The sequence below is a fragment of the Balaenoptera musculus genome, chromosome 4 (assembly GCF_009873245.2).
Source record: "Balaenoptera musculus isolate JJ_BM4_2016_0621 chromosome 4, mBalMus1.pri.v3, whole genome shotgun sequence".
Classification (NCBI taxonomy): domain Eukaryota; kingdom Metazoa; phylum Chordata; class Mammalia; order Artiodactyla; family Balaenopteridae; genus Balaenoptera; species Balaenoptera musculus.
In genome coordinates this window covers 33,529,558-33,541,273 of record NC_045788.1, presented here as the reverse complement: position 1 = coordinate 33,541,273, position 11,716 = coordinate 33,529,558, and the positions used below count along the sequence as shown (strand labels likewise).

The 11,716-nt window shown below is 36.4% G+C and overlaps 1 non-coding gene across 1 annotated transcript; it reads right to left on the bottom strand.

Moving 5' to 3' along the window:
- Positions 1 to 317: 317 nt before the first annotated feature.
- On the bottom strand, positions 318 to 466 carry LOC118895047. The gene has a single exon (XR_005019825.1). It is a non-coding gene; the product is annotated as a small nucleolar RNA SNORA57 (small nucleolar RNA).
- Between the last annotated feature and the right edge of the window lie 11,250 nt (positions 467 to 11,716).

The window sequence follows — 11,716 nt, the reverse complement described above, 5'->3', positions numbered from 1 at the left end:
TCTCCTCCCTCTTGCTTCTCCCTCCCACCCCTCTGGTAGTCACAGAGCAACGAGCTGATCTCCCTGTGCTATGCATCTGCTTCCCACTAGCTAGCTATTTTACATTTGGTAGTGTATATATGTCAATGCCACTCTCTCACTTCATCCCAGATTACCCTTCCCCCTTCCCATGAGCTCAAGTCCATTCTCTACGTCTGCATTTTTATTCCTGTCCTGCCCCTAGGTTTGTCAGAACCTTTTTTTTTTTTTTAGGTTCCATATATATATGTGTTGGCATATGGTATTCGTTTTTCTTTCTTTCTTTCTTTCTTTTTCCACCGTATCCCAGCACTTGAGGATAGAACCTGCAGACTGGAAGCCACTGGTACTGAAGACATGACGCCGAGGGGGCCAGAGCCCTTTCCCTCTACCTCTGTACATTACGCGCACCGGGACCGCAAGCCCGATCCCCGCCAAGAAAAGGAGGGTTATTTTTCTCTTTCTGACTTACTTCACTCTGTATGACAGACTCTAGGTCCATCCACCTCGTTACAAATATCTCAGTTTCATTTCTTTTTATGGCTGAGTAATATTCCATTGTATATATGTGCCACATCTTCTTTATCCATTCATCTGTTCATGGACACTTAGGTTGCTTCTATGTCCTGGCTATTGTAAATAGAACTGCACTGAACATTGTGGTACATGACTCTTTCTGAATTATGGTTTTCTCAGGGTGTATGCCCAGTAGTGGGATTGCTGGGTCATACGGTAGTTCTATTTTTAGTTTTTTAAGGAACCTCCATACTGTTCTCCATAGTGGCCGTATCAATTTACATTCCCACCAACAGTACAAGAGGGTTCCCTTTTCTCCACACCCTCTCCAGCATTTATTGTTTGTAGATGTTTTAATGATGGCCATTCTGACTGGTGTGAGGTGATACCTCATTGTAGTTTTGATTTGCATTTCTCCAGTGATTAGTGATGTTGAGCATCCTTTCGTGTGTTAGTTGGCAATCTGTATATCTTCTTTGGAGAAATGTCTATTTATGTCTTTTGCCCATTTTTGGATTCAGTTTGTTTGTTTGCCATTAAGCTGCATGAGCTGCTTGTAAATTTTGGAGATTAATCCTTTGTCAGTTGCTTTGTTTGAAAATATTTTCTCCCATTCTGAGGGCTATCTTTTCATCTTGTTTATGGTTTCCTTTGCTGTGCAAAAGCTTTTAAGTTTCATTAGGTTCCATTTGTTTATTTTTGTTTTTATTTCCATTTTCTCTAGGAGGTGGGTCAAAAAGGATCTTACTGTGATTTATGTCACAGAGTGTTCTTCCTATGTTTTCCTCTAAGAGTTTTATAGTATCTGGCCTTACATTTAGGTCGTTAATCCATTTTGAGTCTACTTTTGTGTACGGTGTTAGAGAGTGTTCTAATTTCATTCTTTTACATGTAGCTGTCCAGTTTTCCCAGCACCACTTATTGAAGAGGCTGTCTTTTCTCCATTGTATATTCTTGCCTCCTTTATCAAAGATAAGGTAACCATATGTGCTTGGGTTTATCTCTGGGTTTCTCTCCTGTTCCATTGATCTATATTTCTCTTTTTGTGCCAGTCCCATACTGTCTTGATTACTGTAGCTTTATAGTATAGTCTGAAGTCAGGAAGCCTGATTCCTCCAGCTCCATATTTCTTTCTCAAAATTGCTTTGGCTATTTGAGGTCTCTTTTGTTTCCATACAAATTGTGAAATTTCTTGTTCTAGTTCTGTGAAAAATGACATTGGTAGTTTGATAGGGATTGCATTGAATCTGTAGATTGCTTTGGGTGGTAAAATCATTTCCACAATGTTGATTCTTCCAATCCAAGAACATGGTATATCTCTCCATCTATTTGTATCATCTTTAATTTCTTTCATCAGTGTCTTATAGTTTTCTGTGTACAGATCGTTTGTCTCCTTAGGTAGGTTTATTCCTAGGTGTTTTATTCTTATTGTTGCAATGGTAAATGGGAGTGTTTCCTTAATTTCTGTTTCAGATTTTTCATCATTAGTGTATCGGAATGCAAGAGATTTCTGTGCATTAATTTTGTATCCTGCTACTTTACCAAATTCATTGATTAGCTCTAGTAGTTTTCTAGTAGCATCTTTAGGATTCTCCATGTATAGTATCATGTGATCTGCAAACAGTGACAGTTTTACTTCTTTTCCAATTTGGATTCCTTTTATTTCTTTTTCTTCTCTGATTGCTGTGGCTTAAACTATGTTGAATAGTAGTGGTGAGAGTGGGCAACCTTGTCTTGTTCCTGATCTTAGTGGAAATGGTTTCAGTTTTTCACCATTGAGAACGATGTTGGCTGTGGGTTTGTCATATATGGCCTTTATTATGTTGAGGTAAGCTTGTTATTTGAAGCTTGTTTCCTTATTTATTTTCGTTTTTGATGATCTGTCCATTGGTGAAAGTAGGGTGTTAAAAGTCCCCTACTATGATTGTGTTACTGTTGATTTCCTCTTTTATGGCTATTAACATTTGCCTTTGTATTGAGGTGCTCCTATGTTGTGTGCATAAATATTTACAATTGTTATATCTTCTTCTTGGATTGATCCCTTGATCATTATGTAGTGTCCTTCTTTGTCTCTTGTAGTCTTTATTTTAAAGTCTATTTTGTCTGATATGAGAATTGCTACTCCAGCTTTCTTTGGATTTCCATTTGCATGGAATATCTTTTTCCATTCCCCCCACTTTCAGTCTGTATGTGTCCCTAGCTCTGAAGTGGGTCTCTTGTAGACAGCATATATATGGGTCTTGTTTTTGTATCCGTTCAGCCAGTCTGTGTCTTTTGGTGGGAGCATTTAATCCATTTATATTTAAGGTAATTATTTATATGTGTGTTCCTATTACCATTTTCTTAATTGTTTTGGGTTTGTTATTGTAGGTCTTTTCCTTCTCTTGTGTTTCCTGCCTAGAGAAGTTCCTTTAGCATTTGTTCTAAAGCTGGTTTGGTGGTGCTGAATTCTCTTAGCCTTTGCTTGTCTGTAAAGCTTTTAATTTCTCTGTCAAATCTGAATGAGATCCTTGCTGGGTAGAGTAGTCTTGGTTGTAGGTTTTTCCCTTTCATCACTTTAAATATGTCCTGCCACTCCCTTCTGGCTTGCAGAGTTTCTGCTGAAAGATCAGCTGTTAACCATATGGGCATTCCCTTGTTTGTTATTCATTGCTTTTCCCTTGCTGCTTTTAATATTGTTTTTGTATTTAATTTTTGATAGTTTGATTAATATGTGTCTCAGCGTGTTTCTCCTTAGATTTATCCTGTTTGGGACTCTCTGCGCTTCCTGGACTTGATTGACTATTTCCTTTCCTTTGTTAGCGAAGTTTTCAACTATAATCTCTTCAAATATTTTCTCAGACCCTCTCTTTCTCTATTCTTCTTCTGGGACCTGTATAATACAAATGTTGGTGTGTTTAATGTTGTCCCAGAGGTCTCTAAGACTGTCCTCAATTCTTTTCATTCTTTTTTCTTTATCCTGCTCTGCAGTAGTTATTTCTACCATTTTATCTTCCAGGTCACTTATCCGTTCTTCTGCCTCAGTTATTCTGCTATTGATCCCCTCTAGAGAATTTGTAATTTCATTTGTGTTGTTCATCATTGTTTGCTTGCTCTTTAGTTCTTCTAGGTCCTTGTTAAATGTTTCTTGTATTTTCTCCATTCTATTTCTAAGATTTTGGATCATCTTTACTATCATTACTCTGAATTCTTTTTCAGGTAGACTGCCTACTTCCTCTTCCTTTGTTCTGGTGGGTTTTTACCTTGCTCCTTCATCTGCTGCACATTTCTCTGTCTTCTTGTTTTGCTTAACTTACTATGTTTGAGGTCTCCTTTTCGCAGGCTGCAAGTTCATAGTTCCTGTTGTTTTTGGTGTCTGCCCCCAGTGGGTAAGGTTGGTTCAGTGGGTTGTGTAGGCTTCCTGTTGGAGGGCACTGGTGACTCTGTTCTGGTGGATGAGGCTGGATCTTGTCTTTCTGGTGGGCAGGACCGTGAGCGGTGGTGTGTTTTGGGGTGTCTGTGAACTTATTATGATTTTAGGCAGCCTCTCTGCTAATGGGTGGGGTTGTGTTCCTGTCTTGCTAGTTGTTTGGCATGGGATGTTCAGCACAGGATCTTGCTGGTTGTTGAGTGGAGCTGGGTCTTAGCGTCGAGACGGAGATCTCTGGGAGAACTCTCGCTGATTGATATTATGTGGGGCTGTGAGGTCTCTGGTGGTTTAAATGTCCTTTATTCGGCTCTCCCACTTCAGAGGCTCAGGCCTGACACCTGGCCAGAGCACCAAGACCCTTTCAGACACACGGCTGCTAGTGTTGGAGGGTCTCCTGCAGAGGCAAGTGGTGGCTGTGACTCACTGGGGTCAAGGACACTGGCAGCAGAAGTTCTGGGAAGTACTCCTCCCTCACATTCCTTTGCTGCTTTGTCTTTGTCTAGGAAAGCTTCAGGTGATCAAGGGAGGTACATCCCAAACTCAAGGTGTTCCTGACAGTGCTCAGAAACCTGAAGAAGCATCAGTCTTGAGCAGGAAGCCAGTTCCATTCAAGATCGACCTATGAACCTGGCCACTCCCTGGGGACTTGGTGTGACTCTGTTTTATGAACTGTTGTTTAAGCTATCATTTCTTTTCTTGCTTGACTGCTTTTCCTTTGTTTCTGCATTCCCTCACTTCTGTAATTAGTAACTGCTTGAATCTGCTCTTTGAAACTTGGGCAAGGCCAAACAAGAAGCAGGGGCTGTGGAGGGGCTTATACTTGGGAAGACCCCACAGGGTCCTGCTTGGATTCACTAAGAAGTAGTTTTGCCTGAAGTCACATAGCTGGTGAATATGATACTGGCTTAAAACCTCAAGATTTGGCTCCACCTTATATTGCACTGCTCTTTCAGTGAGTGCCTTAAGTTCAGGTCTTTTGAATTCAAGCCGTTTATTTTTCCACCAAACTGCACTTCTCTCCAACCATGAATGAGAAGAACATTTTCAGATGACAGATGACTCATTAATGCTATTTGACTCAGAACGTAATTATCAGCCTTTAGATCTGCCTTTCTGTTTTGCTCCGGGCCCTATTCCTTTCCTCTTTGCCCTGGCCCTAGAGAACACTCTTGTCATTCTTTGCTTGCCTCCGGTTTCAAATCAGTATCAAAATACTCTTAGAAAGTAATAGAATCCTGAGCTGAGAGTTCCAGCTTCCCGAGGATTCTTCCTAATAAATAGCCTCTTAGCATGTCTGTTTCATAGACCTTTGTGGGAAATCTGCATTTTGATAGAGAACTTCTGAAGATGAAAAGCCTTAACCTACAGACTGACTATCTAATGATAGTATATCAGGTACAAGAGGGCAGTGCCCTCTAGGGTAAAACACAATTAAAGAGGAATAAAAAAGTTTTTCCAGAGATCCGCTGATCTCAGCCTGTAGGCAAATGGTGTCCCAGATAATAGCACACCTGCAGAAGTCTCTACTATGCAGTGAAATAGAATGTGATAACCTTCATGTTTTAGAAGGTGGCAGTTCTGATTCTTAATTTAACCTCACTAGTGATTTTCATAACTAAAAGTTTATAAATTATCTGCAGTGGCCTATTAAATGAAAAAATGGCCCTCCACACCAGTGTGGGCTTCAGCATAGGTGGACTTGAGCATGATGTGAGTGTGTGGATGGAGGACATAATAGATACTTTTCCAGTTGACCCTTGAACAACACTAGTTTGAATCTAGGGGGTCCACTTATGCGTGGGTTTTTTCAAGAATAAATACTACAGTTTTACACGAACCCAGAACCGCATTGATTGAATCCACAGATACAGAAGACCGCCTATAAGTTATACACAGATTTTCAACTATGTGGAAGATCAGTGCCCCTAACCCCCACGTTGTTCCAAGAGTCAACTCTTCTCTTGTCTCTCTCAAGGGAAAGGCAGTGCTCCGGGAACCTAATACTGTCTTAGAGAATGGATGTGCCACTGTAGGAAATCTGGAATTATTGGCATAATTGAAACATACACACATGTAAGGTGCCTTTTCTAATGCTTCATCATATGAAGGACTTAGAGGTCTGGGGAAATACTTTGGTTGCATTTAATGAGTACGTGTGTAAAAGAGGCTTGGGTATGTTGAAAGATTCACTTAAGAACTTATGGAGTATTATTCTGAAAAAGAATAGATGTATGTATATGTATAACTGTATCACTTTGTCCACCTGAAACTAACACAACATTATAAATCAACTATACTCCAATATAAGATAAAAATTAAATTAAAAATTAAAAAAAGAACTTATGGAGTATTATTGAAGTACAAGCCTTTTGTTATATTAAACTATTGAAGTCTTTGACAAGACTAAAATTCTAAGTCCTTTAACAAGATGGAAAAATATCAGTTGAATCTTGAAAAAGACAGAAAAGCCATCTTCTCTCTGGATGCTTCGTTTGAAATGATGAAAAACGGAATTAGACTAGAGGCTTAAGTTTTATAACTATCCCTCTTTAGAACAGTAGACGTTTTTTTCTTTTCTTTCTCTTAGATAAGGCAAAAGAGATAATAGAGGGTGGCTCAGGAGACATATTAGCCTAAGATCAAAGTAACAAGAGTACGTGTATGCTTAGAGGTCAGTGTTCTAAAAAGGAATAGAGCCTAGAATGTTTCCAAAAATAGATGGCAACAAAGGGGAAAAAAAAGAAAAAGGGAAGAAACCCACAACAAATCTGATTAAAAAGAAAATGGGATAATGGATTCAAGAGAATATGTAGTTGATCATTCACTTTTACACAATAGCTCAAAATTTGGAACAATGGAATATCATGACTGGTTTTTCTTTTGCTTTTGGACACATCTTGTCATTTCTTTTGCAGAAGTGAGTGGGGTGTGACATAGAGGTTGCTGTAGTTACTCATTTTTAATGAGTTTCAAGACTTATCCAACCAAATAGCTTTCTCACCCTCAAAATTTTTAGAGGGTAGTAGAGGGGAAATTTGTGACTGAAAAATGACTCATCATAACACAAATTTAAAAAATAATTAAAAAATACTTAAGGGATAAAATTTTAATTTATTGAACCATGATTTATTCTTTGATTTATTCTTGTCAAGTATCTGATTTGAGGACATTTAAATAACACTTATTTGAGTAAAAGATATTTAATCCCTTAAAAATGATTTTTTTGTTGTGAGTTTATAACACTTAGCATATCTATTAATAAGGATATGTGATGGTAAAAAATTCAAATACAATTTACAAAAATCAAAATATACTATCACTTTAGAAAGAAAAATAGTTTTAGAATATTTAGCTCCCCAAAATTTTAAATTACCTTTCACAGTGGGAAAAAAAAATCTATACTATACTTATGAAAGGAGACTATAAACTTTCTAGTGCAGAAGCAAATGAAGGATGTTCAGAGAAAGTGGCGAAATCTCATTATTTAGGAAACCAAAATAAGAGAGGTTAATGGTTAAAACTAACAAGGATGATTTCAGATATCTTTCATGCTAATGATGAGGACATTCAGTATGTTGGAAACCTACAGAAAAATTAGAGGAAAAACAAAATGAGAATAATTTCGCCAAGATAGGCTTGAAATATTCATGGCAATAGACATTAGCTCCTTAAGCTGGATTTCCAGTACACCTTGGCAAAATTCTGTTTGATTATTCCTCCTTCAAAGTGAGCCCAACCGTAAATAGCCACTATAATCATGGCTTAAGTTAACGTTTCCAGGTCTTTATTAGTGTAATGTGAAATATTTACATAAATATTTTATTGCTTAAAATAGTTCCAGAGCTACAGAAATACTAAAAATGACGTTTAGGCCCACTGCTCAGTAAGAAACATTCTAAAACAAAGTTAGGTATATGTCCATCTATCTACCTTAGAATTAAAGAGTTACAGAAAAAAGAGCACTTCTTCTAGCAACTTCACACTTGAATCCCAACCAAATATGATATATATATATTAAGTCCTCCTACACTTTAGTTCTATGAAAGAGGAATAGACAGATAAGTATAGCCTTTTATAAGAGTTTACTTGGGTGAATAAATGTTATTTCAGTTTTTAATTTTTTTTTACGTCTCAGGAAAATCAACTTAATTCTGAAGCTAGAACTGTGATGTTGATACAATAGCCACTAGCTATGATGCTTTACTAGTCTGAAATGAGGGGTGCTACAAATGTAAAGTACATGCCAAATCAAAAGACTTAATCTAAAAAAAAAAGTAGAATATTGTATTAATTTTTATATTCATTACATTTTAACTTGGTGATATTTTGGATGTATTGGATTAAATAACTCATCAGTTTCTCTTTACCTTTTTAATATAGCTACTAGAAAATTTAAGATTACACATGTGGCTCACATTGTATTTCTCCCGGATAATGCTAATTTAGACCAAGAGGTCCTTAAGTACGGAATTTTTAGCAAGGTTAGCTATTTGGACATTTTTTTCCTTTGAGAAATGATGTTATATAAGTTGATGGGGTTTCTAAGGAAATTGGCAGAGCCTGCTTAGCCCATTATTGCAAACAGAGTGATCACTACCACAAGACTAGCTAGGATCCATCACCATACAGCTGACCCCCTTCATCCACTTTGCCCAGTCTCTCTCCCCTCTGGTAACCACTAATCTGGTCTCTGTATCAATGAGTTGGCTTTTGTTTTATTTTGGTTTTTGAGATTCCACATATGAATGAAATCATACAGTATTTGTCTTTCTCTGACTTACTTCACTTAGCATAACACCTTCAAGGTCCATCCATGTTGTTGCAAATAGCAGGATTTCATTCTTTTTTATTGGTAGGTAGTATTTTATTGCATATATATATTACAACTTCTTTATCCATTCATCCATCAGTGGATACTTAAGTTGTTTCCATAACTTGCATTCATCCGTGAGTGGATACTTAAGTTGTTTCTTGGCTATTATAAATAATGCTGCAATCAACATAGGGGTGCATATATCTTTTTAAACTAGTGTTTTTATGTAAATACCCAAAGTGGAATAGCTGGGTCGTATGGTAGTTGTATTCCTAATTTTTGGAGTAATCTTCATACTGTTTTCCATGCTGGCTGCAACAATTTACAGTCCCATTAACAGCGTATGAGGATTCCCTTTTCTCCATAACCTCTCCAACGTTTGTTATTTTTGTACTTTTGATATTAGCCATTCAACCGGTGTGAGGTGATACTTCATTGTGATTTTGATTTGAATGTCCCTGATGGTTAGTGATGTTGAACATTTTTTCATGTGTATGTTGGCCATTCTGTATGTAAACTTTGGAAAAATGTCAACGCAGGTCCTCTGACCATTTTGTAATTTTTTTTTTTTTTTTTGCTGTTGAGTTGCATGAGTTCTTTATGTTGAATATTAACCCTTTATTGGATAAATGACTTGTAAGTATCTTATCCCATTCAGTAGGTTACCTTTTAGTTTTGATGATGGTTTTCTTTGCTGTGCAGAAGCTTTTTAGTATGATATAGTCCCGCTTGTTTATTTTTCTTTTGTTTCCCTCGACTTTTGGTGTCATATCCACAAAAATGTTACTAAGACTGATGTCAGTGAGGTTACTGCCTATGTTTTCTTCTAGGAATTTTATGGTTTCAAGTCTTATGTTCAAGTCTTTAATCGATTTTCAATTAATTTTTATGTATACTCTTAGTTGTTTAATTTCATTCTTTTGCTTTTGGCTGTCCAGTGTTCCAACATCATTTATTGAAGAACCCATTGTATGTCACCTGCTCCTTTGTCATATAGTAATTGTATGTGTGGGTTTATTTCTAGCCTGTCTGTTTTGTTCCACTGATCTGTGTCTGTTTTTGTGCCACTACCATCCTGTTTTGATTACTACAGCTTTGTAATATAGTTTGAAATTGGCGTATGTGATACCTCCAGCTGTGTTCTTTCTCAAAGTGGTTTTGGTTATTCGGGATCCTTTGTGGTTCCATACAAATTTTAGAATTCTTTTGTTCTAGTTCTTTGAAGTATGACATTGGCATTTTGATAGGGGTTTGCATTGAACTTTACCTAGTATGGATGTTTTAACAATATTAATTCTTCCAGTCCATGAGCATAGAATATCTTTCCAACTATCTGTCTTCTTTAATTTCTTTCATCAGTGTCATAGTTTTCAGTGTACAGGTCTTTTACCTCCTTGGTTTAATATATTTCTAGGTATTTTATTCTTCCTTGATGCAATTATAAATGCGGTTGTTTTCTTAATTTCTTTCATAGTTTTCTAGTATTGTATAGAAAACCACAGATTTCTATATATTGATTTTGTAACATGTGTCTTTACTGAATTTATTTATTAGTTCTAACAGTTTTTTTGGTGGTCTTTAAGGTTCTCTAAATACAGTATCATGTCATCTGCAAACAGTAACAATTTTACTTCTGCCTATCTGATTTGGATACCTTTTATTTTTTGCCTAATTGTTGTGGCTAGGACTTCCAATAATATGTTGAATAAAAGTGAAAGTGACCATCTTTGTTCCTGATCTTAGAGGAAAAGCTGAAAGCTTTTCACCACTGAGTATGATGTTAGCTGTGGGTTTGTTGTATATGGCCTTTATTATGTTTAAGGTACATTCCTTTCATACCACTTGAGTTTTTATCATAACTGGATATTGAATTTTGTCAAATGCTTTTTCTGCATCTATTGAGATGATCATATGATTTTTATCCTTCATTTTGTTAATGTGGTGTATCCTGTAAATGTTGAATCATCCTTGTGTCTCTAAAAAAAATAAATCCCACTTGATCATGATGTATATGGTCCTTTTAATGTATTGTTGAATTCAGTTTGCTAGTATTTTGTTGAGGAATTCTGCATCTATAGTCATCAAGGATATTGTCGTATAATTTTCCTTTTTTCTGGTGTCAGGATAGTGCTGGCTTTGTAAAATGTATTTGGAAGATTTTCTTCCTCTTCAATTTTTTGGAAGAGTTTTGAGAAGGATAGGTACTAAATCTTTGAATGTTTTGTAGAATTTGCCAGTAAAGCTGTCTGGTCCTGGGGCTTTTCTTTGTAGGGAGATTTTGATTACTATTTTAATCTTCTTGCTAGTAATCAAGTCTATTTAGATTTTATATTTCTTCATGATTCAGTCTTGGAAGAGTGTATGTCTAGGAATTTATCCATTTCTTCTAGGTTGTCCAATTTGTTGGCATATAATTGCCCATAGTGGTCTCTCATAATCCTTTGTCTTTCTGTGGTACCAGTTGTAACTTCTCTTTTATCTCTGATTTTGAGTCCTCTTTTTTCTTAGTCTAGCTAAAGGTTTGTTGATTTTGTTCCCTTTCAAAGAACCAGCTCTTAGTTTTACTGATCTTTTAAAATGTTTTTTAGTCCTTATTTCATTTATTTCTACTCTAATCTTTATTATTTCCTTCCTTCTACTAACTCTGGGCATCATTTTTTTCTTCTAGTTTCTTTAGATGTGAAGTTAGATTGTTTATTTGGGGGTTTTTCTTGTTTCTTGAGGAACTCTGTATTGCTATGATCTTCTCTCTTATGACACTTTTGCTGCATCCCATAGTTTTTGGTATGTTGTATTTCTGTTTTCATATAGCTTTAGGTATTAATTTCTTCGACCCATTGTGGCTCAGTAGCTTGCTGTTTGTTCACATTTTTGTGGGTTTTCCCTCTTTTTTCTTGTGATTGACTTCTAGTTTCATACCATTGTGGTTGGAGAAGATGCTTGATATAATTTCAATCTTC